The sequence below is a fragment of the Heterodontus francisci genome, chromosome 5 (genome assembly GCF_036365525.1).
Source record: "Heterodontus francisci isolate sHetFra1 chromosome 5, sHetFra1.hap1, whole genome shotgun sequence".
Classification (NCBI taxonomy): Eukaryota; Metazoa; Chordata; class Chondrichthyes; order Heterodontiformes; family Heterodontidae; genus Heterodontus; species Heterodontus francisci.
The window spans coordinates 186556874-186579593 of record NC_090375.1 but is presented as its reverse complement, the minus strand read 5'-3'; the positions used below and the strand labels follow the sequence as shown (position 1 = coordinate 186579593).

Sequence of the window (22720 nt, the reverse complement as noted above, 5' to 3'; positions counted from 1 at the left end):
ATCACAAAAACAGATTAGCTGGTCATTATCACACTGCTGTTTGTGGGAGCTTGCTGTGCACAATTTGGCTGCCATGTTTTCTCCATTACAACAGTAATTGCACTTCAGAAAGTACTTCATTGACTGTAAAGTGCTTCGAGATGACCAGTGGTCGTGAAAAGCACGATATAAATGCAAACCATTTCTTTTTCCTTTCCGTTCCCCCTCGGCCCCCTCCCCAGAACTTGCCCACACCTGTCATCCCTTCACCATCTCCCAGAATCTCCCCCTTCCCTCCCCTATCTCCCAGGATTTCCCCACACTTCTACTCTGTTCCTCCAGTCCCCTCCCAGGACCCGCTCCCCCAGTCCCTCCAAAGGACCCTCACCCCACCCCTCCCCTCCCTACCCATCCCATCTCTCCCCTCCCCCATATCCCCCAACCCTATCTCCCTCCCCAGTGTAGTTCCTGTTAGGGGCGGGGTAAATCCTGATCCTGCCCGAGCTCGCCTTCAGCCACACAGCCCAGTGGCGACTGCGCTCACCCGCCTCCCTCTCCCTCCTCCTCACTCACCCCGGCCCATCTCCGCTCCGCTGCCTTCAACCGACAACAGTCCGACCCTCCTATTGCGCACGCGCCCTCAGAACAAGCACCGATGCCCGCTGGGTCTTAGCGCCCTCCGGAACAACTGAGCCTGCGAGTGGCCTCCAAACAGAAAGAGATAGGGCAGCGCATGCAAATTATTCTTAGATCTAACTCAATTATGATTTTGCCTATTTATTTGGATATAAAACAGGTCTAAAGCAAATGAAAATACTTTTAGAAAAGACTTTACTCCTTTCACTCAATTAATTTAGGCTGATATAATTCTTTTACAAAACTGTTAGCAACCAGCTCAGAAACTAGAGAACAGCAAATCCTTATTGGAACATGCTGCAGTAGCATAATACAATGGCCTGGATTTTGCCATCAGTGGCAAAACAACGATGCCCACCATTCACTTCGCTGACATTTGCCCACAAAGATTTCTCATGGTTTTGAGCAGAGACATGCTCTAATCCGGTATCTGATCCTGCACGGTGTCCTCTACAGGGAATCAGTGGCATTGGTGAGCAAGGCAAAAAAGAGTAAGGCTCCACAACGTTCAATTGAAGAATCCTCAATGAGACATGGAGAGTCTAAACAATGTAGTATGAAACAGGAAGTATAGATTAGATTAGATCATGTACAGAAAGCAAAGATTGGGAAAGACAGATGGGATTAAGAGAGATAAAAGAAGCAGACAAATAAAGTAAGATATAAATATTTTTTCAAAATCTGCAACATCCGAAGGAATGAGACTCCACACATATAAAATTAAATTTTCAGGGCCAGATAGGTTATTTGGTAGTAATTATCACTTACTGCATCATTAAGATTTCACTTATTTCTGAATGCACCAGCCCTAACTTTTTCTGGTGTCTTTACTGGGGCACAAGTGGGCAAGTGCCTAAGTTCACGCCATTTTAGTGATTTCAGTGCTGAAGCAAGTAGTGTTACAGAATGGGGAAATCTCTAACGTTAACTTCCGGATTGCTGTAGTTAACTGTATATATGCAGATGCCAGAAATTGCTGAATGATTTTCTCCATTATAATGGTAAGCGCTGTATCATCTACTTAAAATCCAGGCCATTATATTCCTAAAAAGCAGTACAATCACTTACAGTTCTTTTTAAGAGCAAAATTTGGAATTCTTCATTTGTTATTTCCAGGACAGAGGGCACAAGAGTTTACACTGTGCAAGCTATACCAGCAGAAGAGAGACAGATCTACACATCTGCCCATCGCCGTGAATTTGGGTTACCCAGCCTCCAGGAATTAACAATCCATCTTCAGGACACTGCTACACGCAACACAAGAGAAAAATCAAAGGGACATTTAAAAATAAATTGTGTGAGGTTTTTTTCATTTTCTTTAAAGACTTTCATTTATGAGTTACAAAAATATTGGAGACAACATGAAAAGTCTGTTTGACTGACAGTCAAGAATTATCCAACTGGCTTTTTAGTTGGCATGGGAAGGTGGTGCACTGTGAAGATGCCAATGCCATGGGTGCCAATGACCTCCTATTTCTCTGGAATATAACAACTCCCAACATTTCTTGGACATTGAAAGAGACATAGATGGCATAGTGATTACAGATTCAGAAGGGCATTTCATTTATTTTGCATAATGTATAATAGATAGTTTTTCATCTTTAATAAGAGGGTGAGGAAGCACATATTCATAATTAAAACTTGGGACAGTGTTGTAGGTTAACAACTATTATTCTTGAAACAGCTGGTTTCATTTTGGATTTTTTTCATTTTTGTCTAAAGGCAGTTAATTCAAAGAATAATACCAGTGAATACATTTGTTTATCATGTTTTAGCAATGGAAATTCACTAAATTATATTCCGCAAGTTGTAACAGACTGTGTTGAATGGCAGAACAGGCTTGAAGGGCCAAATAGCCTACTGCTGCTCCTGTTTCTAATGTCTTGTGTGTATATTCAGATTTACAATTTCAATTCACTGCTCAACTGGCTTGGATTCATTCCTAAAAAAATAATCATTTAGTTCCAACATGGTACACAATCAATAATTGTGGTGAAAGATAAATGTTTGGAGTGGAATGAACTCTTGTGTCTTTTAAGGGGTTACATGGCGGCATGACTGTATGTGCAGTGGCTACTGGTGAAAATGTCACGAGGCAGAGTTGTTTGTGCGGATGTTTTGAAGTTGGGGAAGGGTTCTCCTGTGCTCCATCTTCTAGCAATGAATCCTCAACTGGCTGTGTGCCCTGCTAGGCTTGTGCTCCTCCCTCTTTCACTTCCTGGGCAGGCATTCAGCGTGCTCCTTGAAATGGCAATTTATGGGGTATGCAGCACACCATCACGATACAAGGTGACTCGGTAGGGCTGTACTGAAGAGTTCTAGACTTGACTATTCTAACACACTCCCACATTTTACCTTCCGTAGACTTGAGGTCATCGAAAACTCTGCTGTCCATGTCCTAACTTGCACCAAATCCCATTCATCCATCCATCACCCCTGTGCTTGCTAACTTACATTCGCTCCCAGTTGAGCAAAGCATCAATTTTAAAATTCTCATCCTTGTTTTCAAATCCCTCCATAAGCTCATCCCTCCCTATCCCTGCAATCTCCTCCAGCCCCACAACTCTCCAAGATATCTGTGCTGGCTTAATTCTGGCCTCTTGAGCAATCCCGATTTTAATCGATCCACCGTTGGCAATCATGCCTTCAGCTACCTGGGCTCTAAGCTCTGGAATTCCCTTGCTAAACCTCTCTGCCTCTCTCCCTCTCTCTGTCTCTCGTCCTTTAAGACATTCCTTAAAACCTACTGCCTTGGCCATGCATTTAGTCATCTTTCCTAGCATCTCCTGGGTGGGTCGGTGTTACATTTTATTTCAAAATGTCCCTGTGAAGCACCTTGGGACATTTTATTACAGTAAAGACACTATATAAATACAAGTTGTTGCTGTTGTTCCCCCAATCTGTTGAATCACACAAAACATGCTTTCAGAGTCCCATCTGTCTGTTCTATGACAATTCTGGTAGCAGCAAGAGCTTTGCTGTGTTGATCCTCAACTAGTGCACATGACAACTAGATGCGGGTCATCAGTCACGATTGCAGAGAGTAGCCTCTATCTCCGAAGAGCCATCCAGACGTCTGCCTTTCAGCAGGTAGAGCAGTGATATGTTGGTCTGCCTCAGGATGGAGCAGACATGGTAGTTGGGTATGCACCATTCACATGTGAGATGACATAGGAGTTCATTCCAGACATTTATTATGACTTACTACGATTCCTGGCATCCATGCAGAGCTCCTCCTCTTCTTCCTTAGCGTAAGTGAGGTAGACAAGAATCCCGAAGGAAAAGATCAATGTATTTACATTCTAAAAAATAAAGGAACACGGTATTAGGAACAATGCTGAGATTAGTGTCAGAGAAACAAAGATAAAATAAAAAGAGTCTTCATTTGCAAAGGTACATAAATGGCAATAAACTCAAAAGGTGGCCTTTAATAGTACTACCACATGACTACAGCCACTTTCAGCATGTGTTGATCATCTGAGTTGGGTCACGTGCGTGAGGAAGAACATCCTACAATCCACATTGTTACCTAATTTAAATCAGTAAGAAGTATGTGTTGCATGCCATCCACATTGCAGGCAGAGGAAAATTCAAATGGTGTTTTGACTGGTGATGAATTAGTGCTAGGCTACCACTATCTGATTGGCGTCAGTTTGGATTAGACTCCTCTCCCTGAGAAACCCCTAGAGGTATTCAATGCTCTTCTCTGTTGATGACTTCTCCTATAGTTACCTCTTGCCATTTGGGAAAATATTTCTGATGTATTGTATTGCAATGTGCCAGGTACAGATTGTGAAGTTGGGTACACCACAGCCAAAATACTTCAGCTGTTGATCCCTTGCCAGAGATAGTTTGTCCGTGTCTAGTACCCCCATATCTGTATACATTTTGGCCTGGATTTTGAGGTTGTAATGGCGGTGAAATATGTCAGCGTTCGCTGTCATTACAACCATGAAACTGACGGTAATGTCTGGTGTTTGTACATGCGCTGTTAAATGCAGAAATCCAGAAGTTGCTGTCAGTGATTCCCTGCTCCTCCACAGGGTGTGCTGTTGAATTCCTGCAGATGGAAGTAATTTGAAATAACTTAAATTGATGTGAACTTCCACTTTTGTGCTATTAGTCTCACTGTAAAAACCCTTGAAAAAATTATGCTTTGTTGGAGGAGTTGTAACTGGGTTTTTAATGCCGTACTAAGTTCATAAGAACAAACTCTTTGGCCCTGAAAAACTAGTTCTATATTTATGGAATGTCAGATTTCTCCATTATGATAAAAATTCAATTGGTTTTTAATATAATAAAAATTATTTTTTTAAACATTTGTTTATGATATTTCAGCTTCTTCCTTAATCCAATATGCATGTCTCAATTGTTATTTTGATCTCTAAAAAATAAAGTAAAAAGTGATCAATAATCATTGAATTTTACTTCCTGGCTTGCTGTGTGTGAGAATTCTTCAATGTGATTGGCTGCATTGCATGCAGAATGCTAAAGATCCCCTCTAGTTGGCACCAGATTCAAATTAATGTCATGAAAGGTGAAATCCATGCCACAGAAATTGCTAGATCTTTGTGGGTCGCTTTCTTCGAGGTCTGTAGCGAACAGCCTCACTTTGCCGCTGACCATAAAATCCAGGCCACTTTGTGTCTGTAATAGTGGCTCAGGTACACTTGCCAAATCTATGGACCCCAGTTCAATTTGGTATTTCATGTTAAGCTTTCTCAGAATGAATGAGGTTTGATGTGAATCTGTAGGGGTAACCACAAGCTACTGAACAGTGCTCCCCCAAAGCACACAAATGTCCGCAGGCCGTTGTTTCCTAGCTTAGGTTTTCTGAAAGACAAGTCCGTTTTCTGTACTCCATTGTTGTTAAATATGGTGGGTTTATTATATAAAACAGAAGTGACTACAGTAACGGTTGTTTCTAATAACTGGCTTCTGTCAGGGATTGGTATCAGCAAGTGTGTCTGGTTCCTTGTCAGTTTGTCTACTGGCAGGGCTTTAGTTCAGGTACTCATCACAGTTCTCCCCACTAACTCCTCCTGCCTTTTCCCAGTCTGAAGTTGCCAAGTTCTGGTACGACAGGTTTACATATTCTGTTTTGAGTGAATGATTACATTCCAAACACCTGCCCGCTATTCCTCGGTACAATTTAGATCCCCTTCCTACCATATCAATCACCAGGTTTGGAGCAAAACGAACAGTGATCAAATATCTCTACCAAAGCCTGCATTTATTTATAATAGTGCCAGTGCATACCAGGATTCATTTTACACAAAAATTGAGTTTCGGTGCAACAGTTGAAATTTAAATCTAAACATGATTCAGAACAATCTATCAAGGGGTGTAGTTTTTCCCTCTATCCCTTCCTCCCCTCCCCCCCCCCCCCCCAATCTAAATAGTTTCTACTGGATGTATCAACATTTGTACCTTAAATGTTACAATGTCTGATTTAGCAACTGCCATGTTTCAGCCTCCAATTGCTTAATATTTTCAACAAACGCAACTCTTTTATGAAACAAAGTTTCAACAAATTCAACCGAAATTTGTGCTTTGTAATAAACATGCAAAACTTTCAATCTTAAGGGAATTATCAATTCAAACATACAGAGACAAATCTAAGACAACAGTCTTGAAAATGATCTTAAAGGAGGAAAGAAAAGTAAGAGAATGGAGAAGGTTAGAGAAGGAATTCCAGGGCTTTGGGCCTTGGCAGCAGAAAGCACAGCTGCCAACGGTGGAGTGATTAAATCTGGGATGCTCAAGAGGCCAGAATTGGAGGAGTGTCGAGATCTTGGAGAAGTGTGGGGCTGGAGGAAATTACAGAATTAGGGAGGGATGAGGCCATGGAGGGATTGAAAGAATGAAAATTGAGGACTAATGGAATAATTTTCCTCCTCATTGGCATTGACTGATTTTGATCTTTGTTATACTTTGAAAATGGGTGCAAACGGAGTGTAGCGGGCTGATCTCTGCCTATAGACTGATTTTCATGTCTAAATGAACTAGTTACCATGAGGGTTGACATCAGCTTTGGCACTATACCCAACATGGAAAGGACAGTAGAAATTGGGTGAAGGACACATATACTGAGTGTAATTTTTACCCAGATATTACTAGGCATATCCATCACAATTGCACCTTGACTAACATTTACACTTGTATTTCTGACATTTAGGGGGCATCAGCCTATCTCGTGATCCAAAAAGCCCAGGTGAGCACTTGCAGGAAACACAAACCATCAAACAGACACTCAGAACAGGAGTGAGCCATTCAGCTCCTCTACAGGCATCAATGCATCACAATCATTTTACAGTTATCATTTATATTCCCATTGAGTGCACAGCTTCGAATTGCTGTAATGTTGCGTAATAACTAAACAGATATTTGAGGGCTATGTAGCTGGTGTATGCATTGCTAATTTTAAACGTTTACAAAACATTATGTTTTATTGACTTTGTTACCTAGCAGTTGGTATGGTCATGTTGATAGTCCCTTTGGAGTTTGGTAACAGCCGATAATTAGGTAGGCAGAACTATACTTGCATCCTCCTAGACTTTACCTCCTCAGACAGCAAGGACAACTGTCAGGAAGCCCCATTTGTCAGAATTAGTAAACCTTTTCTTCCTTTCTGAACAGCGTTTGTGTGGAGAAGCCTGCCTTATGCAATGGTGCTATTGTGCTTCTCAGGGTGCAAAATTACAGCAACCAAACCAGACAAAATCATGTCAAAGCGCCTTTGTCCCTGACAGGTACATCTCTTCGAGGCTTGGTTAGTTTCTTAGAATATACTGAATAGATAATAAAATAGCATTGGCCAATTGATCAGTGTGCTAGGAATATCACTCTCTTGGAGAAGAAAGTTTACCTTTCGGTGAGCAAGGCAGCAATGCAGGATTTGGATTATCCAAGTAATTTCTACTGATCTATACAGGCAGGATTAAAAAAAGGACACAAGAAGTGCATGAGGGACTTTATTTTGTTGATGTAAAAAAATGACCCTGGAGCAGGACTTTATTATATAGTTCTTTACTAGAATAACCATTCATTTCTGCTTCTTTTACACGTGGGTTTAAAAATTAGCCTGTGCTGTTCTATACCTCCACAGATTCAAACTCTATTAACACACTCGCAGAGCAAGTTGGCGGTAATAAATGACAAGATCATGTCTCGATATATCTTTTTAATATGTATGTGATTGTTTGGGGAAAGGGTTTATCATTTGTCATAACTCCTCGTGTATATGTGTGGAGTAAATTGGTGAGACATTAGGGGACGGGGTGAGGTGGTTAGAGTAAAGATGAGGCAAATCAGGAGACCAACTGTCAGGATTTTACATCTTGTTCTTTACATTTATTTATTTTCTGACTGGCACGTGGCACAAAAAGCAAGCACGTTTTCAGTTCATGGAATATTAGTAAAATAGTTCATTTAGATAAAGGACAGTTTTCAACATTTTGGCACAATGAAAATAAATTAAAAGATATGTTAGTATTTGTGGTATTTTTGAATCATTCTTTTTCTTCTATAAAGTAATCTCATATTGGTGGCACTTCACTTAATAAAATTAATACTATTCGGGTTCAAGCTAGCTGTGCTATGCCAGCACAAAATTTGATGAAGTTTTACTCTTTCACCATTAGCAAAGGGCACAGAAAAATTTAACAGTGAACAACCAAACACCATCACTGACATCCCATAGATGTATTAAAAAGCATTACCTATATACAGTTCCACGGATCCCTGCTGGTAATATGTTTGTAACACATGTTGGTGAGACCTCCCCTCACTTTTGTCAGTTTTAGTTTCAGGCTCCTCTACATATTTACAGGAATGAAACATTAACTAAACAATTCTATAGCTCGATCAAGGGAGCCCAAATGTAATATTACGTCCTTAGCAGGTTTACACTTCCTCCTCCCTTTTCTCTTGAAAGTGGTGATGGGTGAGATTTTAACCTACTCAAAACCGATCCACTTGCAGAGAGTTGAAATTGGGTGCTTAGTTCCACAAGCAACAGCGGTCTTCAGGTAGCCTGCTGTTGTAGACTTTTGCTACTTGAGGGTCTTTATATTAGAGGGTAGATTTTCATTGTCATTGTATTGTCATTGAATGGTAAAGATGAGAATTTAGTATGATGTTCAACTGTAGGGAGTACCACAGCTGACTCCGGTCCTGACTTCGTCCAGTATCAGCACATGGACATCTTCCATCTTTCCAGGGCTCAACAGCCAGTAGGAGCAGGAACCCTTGCTAAACGTTTCCACTCTTTTCCCCAAAGAAACTGTATGTCCTGTGTGCTTCATATGGGGAGGCGGTGGCGTAGTGGTAATGCCATTGGATTAGTAACCCAGAGGCCCAGGATAATGCTCCGGTGTCATGTGGTTCGAATCCCACCATGGCAGATGGTGAAATTTGAATTCAATTCATAAATTTGTAATTAAAAGCTCATCTAATGGTGACCATTGTTGATTGTTGTAAAAACCCATCTGGTTCACCAATGTTCTTTAGGGAGGAAATCTGCCATCCTTACCTGATCTGGCCTACATGTGTCTCCAGACCCACAGCAATGTCATCGACTCTTAAATGCCCTCTGAAATGGCTGAGCAAGCCACTCAGTTGTATCCAACCGCTATGAAGCCTAAGAAAAGGAATGAAACTGGAAGGACCACCTGGCATTGACATAGGCACTGGAAACGACAAAGGCAAACCCAGCCCTGTTGACCCTGCAAAGTCCTCCATACTAACATCAGGGGGCTTGTGCCAAAATTGGGAGAGCTGTCCCACAGATTAGTCAGCAACAGCCTGACATAGTCATAATCACGGAATCATACCTTACATACAATGTCCCAGAGACTGCCATCACCATCCCTGGGTATGTCCTATCCCAACAGCAGGACAGATCCACCAGAGGTGGCGGCACAGTGGTATACAGTAGGGATAGAGTTGCCCTGGGAGTCCTCAATATTGACTCCAGACCCCACGAAGTCTCATGGCACCAGGTCAAACATGGACACGGAAACCTCCTGCTGATTAGAAACTACTGCACCCCCTCAGCCGATAAATCAGTGCTTCTCCATGTTGAACACCAATTGGAAGAAGTATTGAGAGTAGCAAGGGCACAGAATGTACTCTGGATGGGAGACTTCAATGTCCATCACCAAGAGTGGCTCGGTAGCACCACTACTGACCGAGCTGGCCAAGTCCTAAAGGACATAGCTGCTAGACTGGGCATGCAGCAGGTGGTGAGGGAACCAACAAGAGGGACAAAACTACTTGACCTCATCCTCACCAATCTACCTATCACAGATGCATCTGTCCATGACAATATTGGTAGGAGTGACCACTGCAAAGTCCTTGTGGAGACAAAGTCTGGTCTTCACATTGAGAATACCCATCATCGTGTTGTGTGGCACTACTACTGTGCTAAATGGGATAGATTGCAAACAGATCTAGCAGCTCAAAACGGGGCATCCATGAGGCACTATGGGCCATCAGCAGCAGCAGAATTGTATTCAACCACAATCTGTAACCTCATGATCCAGCATATCCCCCACTGTACCATTACCATCAAGCTGGGGAACCAACCCTGGTTCAAAGAAGAGTGCAGGAGAGCATGCCAGGAGCAGCACCAGGCATACCTCAAAATGAGGTGTCAGCCTGGTAGAACTACGACACAGGACTACTTACATGCCTGTTACGACCAGGTGAGAAAGTTGTATAGGGGTCTTTCTCAGTCTTCACCTGGTCTTATTGTAACAGGGTTTTAATTTTAAACACGCTGTGTTTTGAGCTCCCCCTTGGTGAATCCTTGTTCACCACTTTCCACTTAGAAGGCAAAGAAATTTGCATCAACAGGCCTTCTTAGGTTTAGAGAAGAAAAGTGACATTTATTAAAACTTAAACTTAAACTCTAATTTGGTTAATGCCTATGAATTACCATCATGCCCCATGTTAGCCTGAATATGCGATATGCACATGCAAACAGAAAAAGAACAGAGCAGAAGAAAAACAGAGAGGTTTGAGGCAATCAGAAGAGTTTCTTGTTACTGTGCTTTGAGCTCATTGTAGTCCTTTTGTAGGTAGTTCTTGCTTGTAGGTAATTCTTGCTTTTCGTTGGGGCCTGGTATTCTTCTTAAACCTTATTCACTGTAGGAGACTTTTCTCTCTTTGGGTTCCTGTGTCTTCAATGTGGATTCCAAAGCTAGTAAGAATGAGATGAGAGCAGACAGGAGAGAGGTCTTTTCAGTCCAGGAGCAAACAGCTTTCTGAGTTCAAATTCCCTGTGGCAAGTTCAAATTCAAAAGAACACCAACAAGTAGTTAGTCATATGACTAAACTGGTCTGATCACGTCTGTTTGTGTATTCGGCAAGTTAATCTTGGCAGTTAACTTGGAATGCTAGCCTCTCCACCTTCAATGTCTGGTAATCAAAAGTCCATTGTGGATTGAATTGGAGCAGGGAGTGGCCCCTTTGTCCTTTCCAAGTACTGTCTGTTACAATGCAAATATCTTTCCAGTCAAAGTGTCTGGTGGGTATTTTTAAAAACAAGTTCTTGCTTTACTCGAGTTAACAGTTTAAAACCAATGTTTGTGTGGCAAAATATGTGTCTCATACTTGGCAGTTGAGGGCCTGCATGAAATGCCAAACAGCAGAAGCAGCATGTGATAGACAGGGCTAAGCAATTCCACAACCAACGGATCAGAGCGGAACTCTGCAGTCCAGCCACATCCAGTCGTAAATGGTGGTGGACAATTAAACAACTAACAGGAGGAGGAGGCTCCACAAATATTCCCATCCTCAACGATGCGGGAGCCCAGCACTTCAGTGCAAAAGACAAGGCTGAAGCATTTGCATTCATCTTCAGCCAGAAGTGTCAAGTGGATGATCCATCTTGGCCTTCTGCTGAGGTCCTCAGCATCACAGATGCCAGTCTTCAACCAATCTGATTCACTCCATGTGATATCAAGAAATGGCTGAAGGCACTGGATACTGCAAAGGTTACAGGCCCTGACAACATTCCAGCAATGGTACTGAAGACTTGTGCTCCAGAACTAGCCGCGCACCCCTAGCCAAGCTGTTCCAGTACAGCTACAACACTGGCACCTACACGGCAATATGGAAATTTGCCCACGTATATCCTGTTCACAAAAAGCAGGACAAATCCAACCCAGCCAATTACCGCCCTATCTGTCTACTCTCGGTCATGAGCAAAGTGTTGGAAGGGGTCATCAACAGTGCTATCAAGTGGCACTTGCTCAACAATAACATGCTCACGGACGCTGTTTGAGTTCCACCAGGGCCACTCAGTTCCTGACCTCAATACAGCCTTGGTCCAAACATGAACAAAAGAACTGAACTCCAGAGGTGAGGTGAGAGTGACTGCCCTAGACATCAAGGCAGCATTTGACCGAGTATGGTATCAAGGAGTCCTAGCAAAACTGGAGTCAATGGGAATCAAGGGCAAAATCTCCACTGGTTGGAGTCATACCTAGCACAAAGGAAGATGGTTGTGGTTGTTGGAGGTCAATCATCTCAGGCCCAGGTGTTGACCCTTTTTCTCTGTAGGGTATCAACTGACGTGACAGACAAAGATACACTAAAACCAAAATCTCGTCTCACTTCGCTTTATTAGTACTAAAATCACTTAAAGCATACAAATACTTACAACAGTTTTATTTAGATACCAAATAAGTACAAGTATCACTTCTTGTACAAGATACTACCCTTCAACACAGAGGTGATCAGTCTCTTGTCACAGTTGATCACTAAGCCTCCAGACTCAGGGTCCTGCCTTCAAGAGTTGTTCCTGGGTTCTTGTCGAGAATACCCTCCAGTGTTTACCCTTATATATTCTTTGAAGGCTCCTTGCTTAACCCATGACTTACATGATCTTGTTTTGCACAAATCTTCAAGCATTATCTCATCTTTGGCAAGCATTAACCATTTACCCACCTGGACAGAATTCCAGACTTGTTTACAATAACCATGTTCGTTTCCCTATATCTGTTCCTCTTTCATCTATTCTTGTTCAACTGTCTAGTCTAATGGTCACACATCCCTAACCACAAGCTTCGACGTGTCTGTTAGCTTACTTCAGCAAGTTCTGCGCTTCTCTTTAGCTGCCTTAGAGCACGCTGGGTATAAAGCGTTACTTGACCAACTTTTCAGGACATCACTGCAGGAGCTCTTCAGGATAATGTCCTAGATCCAACCATCTTCAGCTGCTTCATCAATGGCCTTCTCTCCATCATAAGGTCAGAAATTAGGGATGTTCACTGATGATTGTACAATGTTCAGCACCATTCGCAATTCCTCAGATACTGAAGCGGTCCGTGTCCAGATGCAGCAAGACTTGGACAATATCCAAGCTTGGACTGATAATTGGCAAGTAAAATTCATGCCACACAAATGCCAGGCAATGACCATCTCAAACAAGAGAGAATCTAACCATTCCCCCTTGATGTTCATTGGAATTACCATTGCTGAATCCCCCAATGGTGGTTACCATTGACCAGAAACTGAACTGGACCAGCCACATAAATGCTATGGCTACAAGAGCAAGTCAGAGGCTAGGAATTCTATAGCAGGTAACTCACCGCCTGTCTCCCCAAAGCCTGTCCACCATTTATAAGGCACAAGTCAGGAGTGTGATGGAATACTCTCCACTTTCCTGGATGGGTGCAGCTCCAACAACACTCAAGAAGCTTGACACTATCCAGGACAAAGCAGCCCGCTTGATTGGCACTCCATCCACCACCTTCAACATTCACTCCCTTCGTCACTGGCGCACAGTGGCAGCAGTGTGTACCATCTACAAGATGCACTGCAGCAATTCACCAAGGCTCCTTCGACAGCATCTTCCAAACCCATGACTTCTACCACCTAGAAGGACAAGAGCAGCAGATGGGAATACCACCACCTTCAAGTTCCCCTCCAAGCCACACACCATCCTGACTTGGAGCTATATTGCTGTTCCTTCACTGTCGCTGGGCCAAAATCCTGGAACTCCCTTCCTAACAGCACTGTGGGCGTACGTACACCCCAAAGACTGCAGCGGTTCAAGAAGGCAGCTCACCATCACCTTCTCAATGGCAATTAGTGATGGGAAATAAGTGCTGGCGTAGCCAGCGATGCCCACATCCCACAAACAAATAACAAAACATCTGGCCATAGCATTTTAATAAATCATGTTACCCACAAGTTTCTTGTTAAAGCTAATTAACCCTAATCATAGGCTGATGATAGGTCATCGTCCTGAAATATTATCTCTGTTCCCCCCTCCACAGATGCTGCCAAACCTGCTGAGTATTACCAGTATTTTCTATTTTTACATCAGATTTCCAACATCCACAATGTTTTGCTTCTGATTTAATACCAATACTTTTCCTCATTTCTTTCAGCATTACAAAGCAAATTGTTGCACAGTATCAAAGGGCATATACCTTCTGTACTAAAAATAGAAGAAACAATATTGAACTGGAAAATTCTAATGCACAAATCCTGCTGTGGCACAGACAAAAGGCATCATATTCTTGGGATATCGTGACATCCAAATTGACACATGGATGCTGGAGTGGCTATGGTGCATTTGTTTTAATTTTTCATGGAAAAAAATTTAACTTTTAAATGAGACCTTAGAAATAATTCACAGAATAACAGAATTATTACAGCAAAGAAGGAGGCCATTCGGCCCATCATGTCTGCACCAGCTCTCCAAATGAGCAACGCATTTTGTGCCATTCCCTCTCCTTTAACCCATAACCCTGCACATTCATCCTTTTTAGATAATAGTCTAATTCCCTTTTGAATGGCTTGATTGAACCTCCCTGCACCACACTCACAGGCAGTGCATTCCAGACCTTAAACACCTCGCTGCGTGAAAAAGTTTTACCTCTTGTTGCTTTTGCTTCTTTTTGCCAATTACATTAAATCTGTGTCTTGTCGTTCTTGATCCTTTCATGAGTGGGAACAGTTTCCCTCTATCTACTCTGTCCAGCCCTCTCATGATTTTGAATACCTCCATCAAATCAGCTCTCAGCCTTCTGTTCTCCAAGGAAAACAGTCCCAACTTCTCCAATCTAAGTTCATAACTGAAATTCCTCATCCCTGGAACCATTCTCTTGAATCTTTTCTGTACTCACTCCAATGCCTTCACATTTTACCGAAAGTGCAGTGCCCAGTACTGGATGCAATACTCCAGCTGAGGCTGAACTAGTGTCTTACACAAGTTCAACATAACCTCCTTGCTCTTGTACTCTATGCCCCGATTGATAAAGCCGAAGATACTGCGTGCTTTATTAACTGCTCTCTCAACCTGTCCTGCCACCTTCAATGACTTATGCACCATATGCACCCAGTCCCTCTACTCCTGCACCCCCTTTAGAGTTGTACCCTTTACTTTATATCATCTCTCCATGTTTTTCCTACCTGTCACGATCAGGTGAGGAGGGGTCATAAGGCTCCCTTGTCCTTCCTCTCATGTGACTGCAACAGAGTTTATTCCTTCTTAAACAGTGGATATGCTTACTACTTCAGTGAGTGTTTACCTTTCATCTTTATTGTGATCATGAAAGAGCCAATCGGACAGGTTTTCTTGGGTTTAAACAAGAGACAGGTGAGTTTATTACACTTAACAATCTAAACCCGATCTATAAAAAAAATAAAATTACGCTACACATTCGTGCACACACTCACACGAGAATCACACGCACACAAATGGATCAGAGAGTAATGAGGTGCAGATTTGTAGTTGGATTAGAGTCCAGAACAAATAAAAATTGATAGATTGTCTGTGGGACTGGATTATTCCGTTGTCTTCTGGATGAAGTTGTGTTCCTGAAGTCTTTGACTGGTAAATGTGCACTTTGTCGCTGGCCCACCTGGTTCAGGCTTTTCTTGTAGGCAGAACTGTAGGTGGCTTTCTTCCCCTGGTGTCTTTGTCTTGGGATCTAGCAACCAGCAGTTCAGCTTCGCAGGAGGTTTTCTGGAGAGAGAGAGCTCCTGGCTTCTGCACAGAATGAGTCAAACGCTTGACTGTCTTTGTCCAAGGGAAACTCCCAGCTTTCGAAGAGATGGACAGATGGTCACATGACTGCCTCAGTGTATTCTCTGGAACCTTCCAATGAGATTCAAGGTTAGGAGTTTCCATCTACTCAGGCCTCAGGATGCCAATATTTACACTTGGAGGGGTTTGCTCTTTTCAGTCAATGGGCTGAATTTTACCAGCTCCCTGACATCGGGGGTCATGGCAGGGGGGCCTGGAAAATAGTTCTGGGAGAGGCCTGCCACGGGCCTACCACTGGAAGGCCCCGCCCGACTTTACTTGCCCCGACGGCCGTCCCACACCGATATTCCGGCCAGTGGCCAGAACTTCCAAGCCTTCAGATCTCCGTTCGAAGAGGTGTCTAGTGACATCCATCTATACGTACCTGGATGCCAGACCAAAAATCCATCTGGAACAATCCATACCTTATCCTTTTTCTTCAAGAAATAACAAATATTTGGCCAAAGTACTTTTTTTTGTAAAGTTGATCTCTGCAAAGAAAACGTTTTTTTTCTTTAACCGGTGTGTGTGTGAGAGATGTTGGGTTATTTAGAAGGGAATATATTTATACTTTCATATTTCAACCTGCGCGTTAATAACCTTTGAATGAGCCTTGTTTTATAATAAATTAATAATTTGTTGTTTATTAAAGAAACCTGGTTGGTGGATTTTTATTCTGAAATTAAAATAGATAAAGTATTTAACTGGCCATATCGGTAACTGGGTAAAATATTTAAATATATGTTGTGACTCATGGAGAAGTGGAACTAGAGACAGTGCACTCCTCCATCCTTGGTTGTAACAGTACATTTCCAATTGGCATATCGTATTTTCTTGACACTACCAAAATTAATCACTTCACATTTCTCCACGTTGAACTTCATCCGCCACTTGCCCGCCCACTCCACCAATCTTTCTATGTCCTTTTAAAGTTCTACACTATCCTCCTCACAGTTCACAACACTTCCAAGTTTGGTATCATCAGCAAATTTTGAAATTGTGCCTTATACACCAAGGTCTAGGTCATTAATATATATCAGGAAGAGCAAGGGTCCCAACATTGACCCCTGGGGAACTCCACTACAAACCTTCCTCCAGCCCGAAAAACATCCATTAACCATTACTCTCTGTTTCCTATCACTCAGCCAATTTCATGTCCATGTGGCGACTATTCCATGAGCTATAATGTTGCTCACAAGTCTGTTATGTGGCACTGTATCAAATGCCTTCTGGAGGTCCACGTACATCACAAAAACAGCATTGCCCTCATCAACACTCTCTGTTAGCTCTTCAAAAACTGCAGCAAGTGCAGAATAAATCCATGCTGGCTTTCCTTAATTAACCCACATTTGTCCATGTGCCTATTAATTTTGTCCCAAATTATTGTTTCTCAAAGTTTCCCCACCATCGAAGTTAAACTGACTGGCCTGTAGCTGCTGGGCTTATTTTTACACCCTTTTTTGAACAAAGGTATAACATTTGCAATTCTCCAGTCCTCTGGCACCACCCTTCCGTCTAAGAAAACATGGAAAATTTTGGCCAGTGTTTCCGCAACTTCCACTATCACATCCTTCAGATGCATCTCATCTGGTCCTGGTGCTTTATCAACTTTAAGGATAGACAGACTATCTGACCCTCCCCCCCCCCCCAACCTTTTCAATTTTAAATCCTAGTGTATTATTTATCTCCTCTTTCACTGTGGGATGGGTAGCATCTTCTTCCTTAGCAAATACAGATGCAAAATATTCATTTAGCAGCTCTGCTATTTCCCCTGCCTCCATGTATAAATCCCCTCTTTGGACCCCAATCGGCCCTACTCCTCCTTTTACCACCTTTTTACTATTTATATGTCTACAGAAAACTTTGGGATTCCCTTTTATGCTGGCTAACAGTCTCTTTGCATACTCCCTCTCTTTGATTGTCTTATTAGCTTTTTCACTTCCCCTCTGAATCTTCTATATTCAGCCTGGTTCTCCACTGTATTATCCACCTGACATCTGTCATAACCACACTTTTTCTTCTTCTTTGTAATCTCTATCTCTTTTGCCATTCGGTGAGCTCTGGATTTGTTTGCCCTACCTTTCCCCTTTGAGGGTATATATCGTGACTGTGCCCGAACTCTCTTTTTTGAAGGTAGCCCATTGTTCAGTTACCATTTTTCCTGCCAACTTTTGATTCCAATTTATTCGACCCTGATTCATTCTTACTCCATTGAAGTTGGCTTTCCCCCAATTAGCTATTCTTACTCTAGATTGTTGTCTTTTTCTATATCCAACCTAAACATGATACAATGATCACCATCCTTAAATGTTCTCCTACAGATATTAGATCCACTTGGCCTACCTCATTCCCAAGAACCAGGTCCAGCAGTGCCTTCCCTCTTGTTGGACAGGGAACATACTGCTGTAGAAAATTTTTCTGAACACACTCTAGGGGCTGAATTTTGTTGAGCTCCCAACGTCGGGCTCCATGTTAACATAAAACAGTACAGCACAGTACAGGCCCTTCGGCCCACAATGTTGTGCCAAACCTTTAACCTACTCTAAGATCAAACTAACTACCTACCCTTCATTCTACTATCATCCATGTACCTATCCAAGAGTCGCTTAAATGCCCCTAATGTATCTGCTTCTACTACCACCGCTGGCAGCACATTCCACGCACCCACCACTCTCGGTGTAAAGAACCTACCTCTGACATCTCCCCGAAACCTTCCTCCAATCACCTTAAAATTATGCCCCCTGGTGATAGCCCTTTCCACCCTGGGAAAAAGTCTCTGACGATCCACTCTATCTATGCCTCTCATCATCTTGTACCCCTCTATCAAGTCACCTCTCATCCTTCTTCGCTCCAATGAGAAAAGCCCTAGCTCCCTCAATCTTTCTTCGTAGGACATGCCCTCCAGTCCAGGCAGCATCCTGGTAAATCTCCTCTGCACCCTCTCTAAAGCTTCCACATCCTTCCTATAATGAGGCGACAAGAACTGAACACAATATTCCAAGTGTGGTCGAACCAGGGCCTTATAGAGCTGCAGCATAACCTCACGGCTCTTAAACTCAATCCCCCTGTTAATGAAAGCCAACACACCATACGCCTTCTTAACAACCCTATCAACTTGGGTGGCAACTTTGAGCGATCTATGGACATGGACCCCAAGATCCCTCTGTTCCTCCACACTACCAAGAATCCTGTCTTTAAGCCTGTATTCCGCATTCAAATTCGACCTTCCAAAATGAATCACTTCACACTTTTCCAGGTTGAACTCCATCTGCCACTTCTCAGCCCAGCTCTGCATCCTGTCAATGTCCCATTGCAACCCACAACAGCCTTCCACATTATCCACAACTCCAGCAACCTTCGTGTCATCGGCAAACTTGCTAACCCAGCCTTCCACTTCCTCATCCAAGTCATTTATAAAAATCACAAAGAGCAGAGGTCCCAGAACAGATCCCTGCGGAACACCACTGGTCACCGAGCTCCATGCTGAATACTTTCCATCTACTACAACCCTCTGACTTCTATGGGCCAGCCAATTTTGTATCCAGACAGCCAACTTTCCCTGAATCCCATGCCTCCTTACTTTCTGAATGAGCCTACCATGGGGAACCTTATCAAACGCCTTGCTAAAATCCATATACACCACATCCACTGCTCTTCCTTCATCAATGTGTTTTGTCACATCTTCAAAGAATTCAATAAGGCTTGTGAGGCATGACCTGCCCCTCACAAAGCCTTGCTGACTGTCTCTAATCAAACCACACTTTTCCAAATAATCATAAATCCTGTCTCTCAGAATCCTCTCCAATAATTTGCCCACTACTGACGTAAGACTGACTGGTCTATAATTCCCGGGGTTATCCCTATTCCCTTTCTTGAACAAGGGAACAACATTTGCCACCCTCCAATCATCCGGTACTACTCCAGTGGACAGTGAAGACACAAAGATCATCGCCAAATGCGCAGCAATCTCTTCCCTCGCTTCCCGTAATATCCTTGGGTATATCCCATCTGGCCCCGGGGACTTATCTGTCCTCATATCATTCAAAATTTCCAGCACATCCTCCCTCTTAACCTCAACCTGTTTGAGCATATCAGCCTGTTCCACGCTGTCCTCACAAACGACCAGGTCCCTCTCACTAGTGAATACTGAAGCAAAGTATTCATTTAGGACCTCCCCTACCTCCAGGCACAAGTTCCCTCCACTATCCCTGATCGGCCCTACCCTCACTCTGGCCATCCTCTTGTTCCTCACATAAGTGTAGAACGCCTTGGGATTTTCCTTAATCCTACCCGCCAAGACTTTTTCATGTCCCCTTCTAGCTCTCCTAAGTCCATTCTTCAGTTCCTTCCTGGCTACCTTGTAACCCTCTAGAGCCCTGTCTGATCCTTGCTTCCTCAACCTTAAGTCAGCTTCCTTCTTCCTCTTGACTAGCTGTTCCACATCTCTTGTCATCCAAGGTTCCTTCACCCTACCATCCCTTCCCTGCCTCATCGGGACAAACCTATCCAGCAGTCGCAGCAAGTGCTCCCTAAACAACCTCTGTTCCCAATTTATGCTCCCCAGTTCCTGCCTAATAGCATTGTAATTCCCCCTCCCCCCAATTAAATATTTTCCCATCCCGTCTGCTCCTGTCCCTCTCCATGACTATAGTAAAGGTCAGGAAGTTGTGATCACTATCACCGAAATGCTCTCTCACCGAGAGATCTGCCACCTGGCCTGGCTCGTTGCCAAGCACCAAGTCCAACATAGCCTCCCCTCTAGTCGGCCTATCTACATATTGAGTCAGGAAACCTTCCTGGACACACCTGACAAAAACTGCTCCATCCAAACTATTTGCACTAAGGATGTTCCAATCAATATTAGGGAAGTTGAAGTCACCCATGACAACAACCCTGTTACTTCTGCACCTTTCCAAAATCTGCCTCCCAATCTGTTCCTCCATGTCTCTGTTGCTATTGGGGGGTCTATAGAGAACTCCCAACAAAGTGACTGCTCCTTTCCTGTTTCTGACTTCCACCCATAATGACTCAGTAGACAAACCCTCCTCGACGACCTCCCTTTCTGCAGCTGTGATACTATCCCTGATTAACAATGCCACTCCCCCACCTCTTTTACCTCCCTCCCTATTCCTTTTGAAACATCTAAACCCCGGAACATCCAACATCCATTCCTGCCCCTGTGATATCCACGTCTCCGTAATGGCCACAACATCGTAGCTCCAAGTACTGATCTATGCTCTAAGTTCATCACCCTTATTCCTGACACTTCTTGCTTTAAAATAGACACACTTCAACCCATCATACTGGCTGCAACTTAGCCATGTCAACTGTCTAACCTTCCTCACAGACTCTCTGCACTCGGTATCTGCCTGTTCAACAGCTATCCCATCCACTGATCCGTGGCTCCGGTTCCCATCCCCCTGCCAAACTAGTTTAAACCCTCCCGATGTTGTGGGGGGGGGGGGGGGGGGGGGGGCGGTGGTGAGGAGTTCACAGTGGCCCTTCATGAAGCCCAATGCTGAGATTGCCAGATTCGATCTTCTCGGTGGCTGCCAAGTTCCGTGGTGGCCACCCACCACTGAGCGACGGGACCTGACTTTAAGTATTTAAAAAAACCTCACAAATATATTTACATACAATTCCCCACGATCTTACTGGCTGTCCGGGATCTTCTGTGCGATGGACGGCACTCACGGGCATCACTTTCCCGTCCAGGTAAAGCTCGCGCCACTGAGGTGGGCAAGGGGGAAACTTAAGATTTTTACTGTAGTGGTGGGGGGGGGGGGGTGTAATGGGGCCAACCCTGCATTTCTAGTGTAGGGGAAAGGGGAGGGGAAAGGAGTGACCTCTGCACTTTGAGTAGTTTTGGGGAGAAGAGGTCAAATGTTCAATTCCTTTGGGAAGGGGCAGGCATTTACTTTCATTGCATTAAGAGGGGTACGGGTCAGAAACTTATTTACAGCGTAGTGGGGGTGGGTGGTGTACGGGGTTCAACAGTGCAGGTCTGGCAGCCCTTTAAAATGGCACCAGTGCCTGTGCAGAGGCAGCTAACTCCATTCACGCATCAAAGAGCTCACCCCTGCCACATGATTGCGGGCAGCCCACCCTGCATATTTAAATGAGCCGCCCTGTGCTAGATCACGGCGGGGTGATGGCGTATGGCTCTTGTGTGCGGGATGCCATTTTTTTCAGTAGGAAAAGAAAATACAGCCTGAGGAACTCTTGCACCTCTCTGCCCTTTACACTACTATCCCAGTCTATATCTGGGTAATTAAAGTCCCCCATTATAACTACTCTTAATTCTTAGGAACATAGGAGCAGGTGTAGGCCATTCAGCCCATTGAGCCTGCCCCACATTCAATATGATCATGGCTGAACTTCCACTTCAATGCCTTTTCCCCCACACTATCCCTTTATGTCACTTGCATTTAGAAATCTGTCAATCTCTGCTTTAAACATACTCAATGACTGAGCTTCCATAGCCCTCTGGGGTAGAGAATTCCAAAGATTCACAACCCTCTGAGTAAAGATATTTCTCATCTCTGTCCTAAGTGGCTTCCCCCTTATTTTGAAATTGTGTCCCCTAATTCTAGACTCCCCAATCAGAGGAGACATCATAACTGCATCTACCCTGTCTATCCCTTTAAGTATTTTGTAGATTTCAATGAGATCACCTCTCATTCTAGAGAATAAAGGCCCAGTTTCCCCAATCTCTCTCACACCTAATTCACTTGTAATGTTCCTCTACATCCTCTCCACTAGTTGGTGGCCTATAGACTACACCGAGCAATGTAATTGCACCTTTTTGGTTCCTTAGCTCTAGCCAAACAGATTATGTCCTTGACCCCTCTGGGATATCCTCTCTCCAGCATTGTAATACTCTCCTTAATCAATACTGCTACTCCTCCCCCTTTTCTTCCTTTCCTAAACACCTGGTTCCCAGGAATATTTAACACCCAGTCCTGCTCTTCTTTGAGCCAGGTCCCTGTCATAGCCACATCATATTTCCACATCAGTCTGCGCCTGTAACTTACCAGTCTTATCAATCACATATCATGC

At 43.5% G+C, this 22720-nt stretch overlaps 1 protein-coding gene across 2 annotated transcripts in view; it reads right to left on the bottom strand.

The window, feature by feature from the left end:
* The window catches only part of LOC137370182 (solute carrier family 66 member 2), a 46351-nt gene extending 45738 nt beyond the window's left edge, over positions 1-613 (bottom strand). For both annotated transcript variants that reach the window (XM_068032464.1, XM_068032461.1), the window contains exon 1: positions 553-613. The gene's annotated coding sequence lies outside the window, so the exon portion shown is untranslated. The remainder of the gene's footprint in view (positions 1-552) is intronic.
* Between the last annotated feature and the right edge of the window lie 22107 nt (positions 614-22720).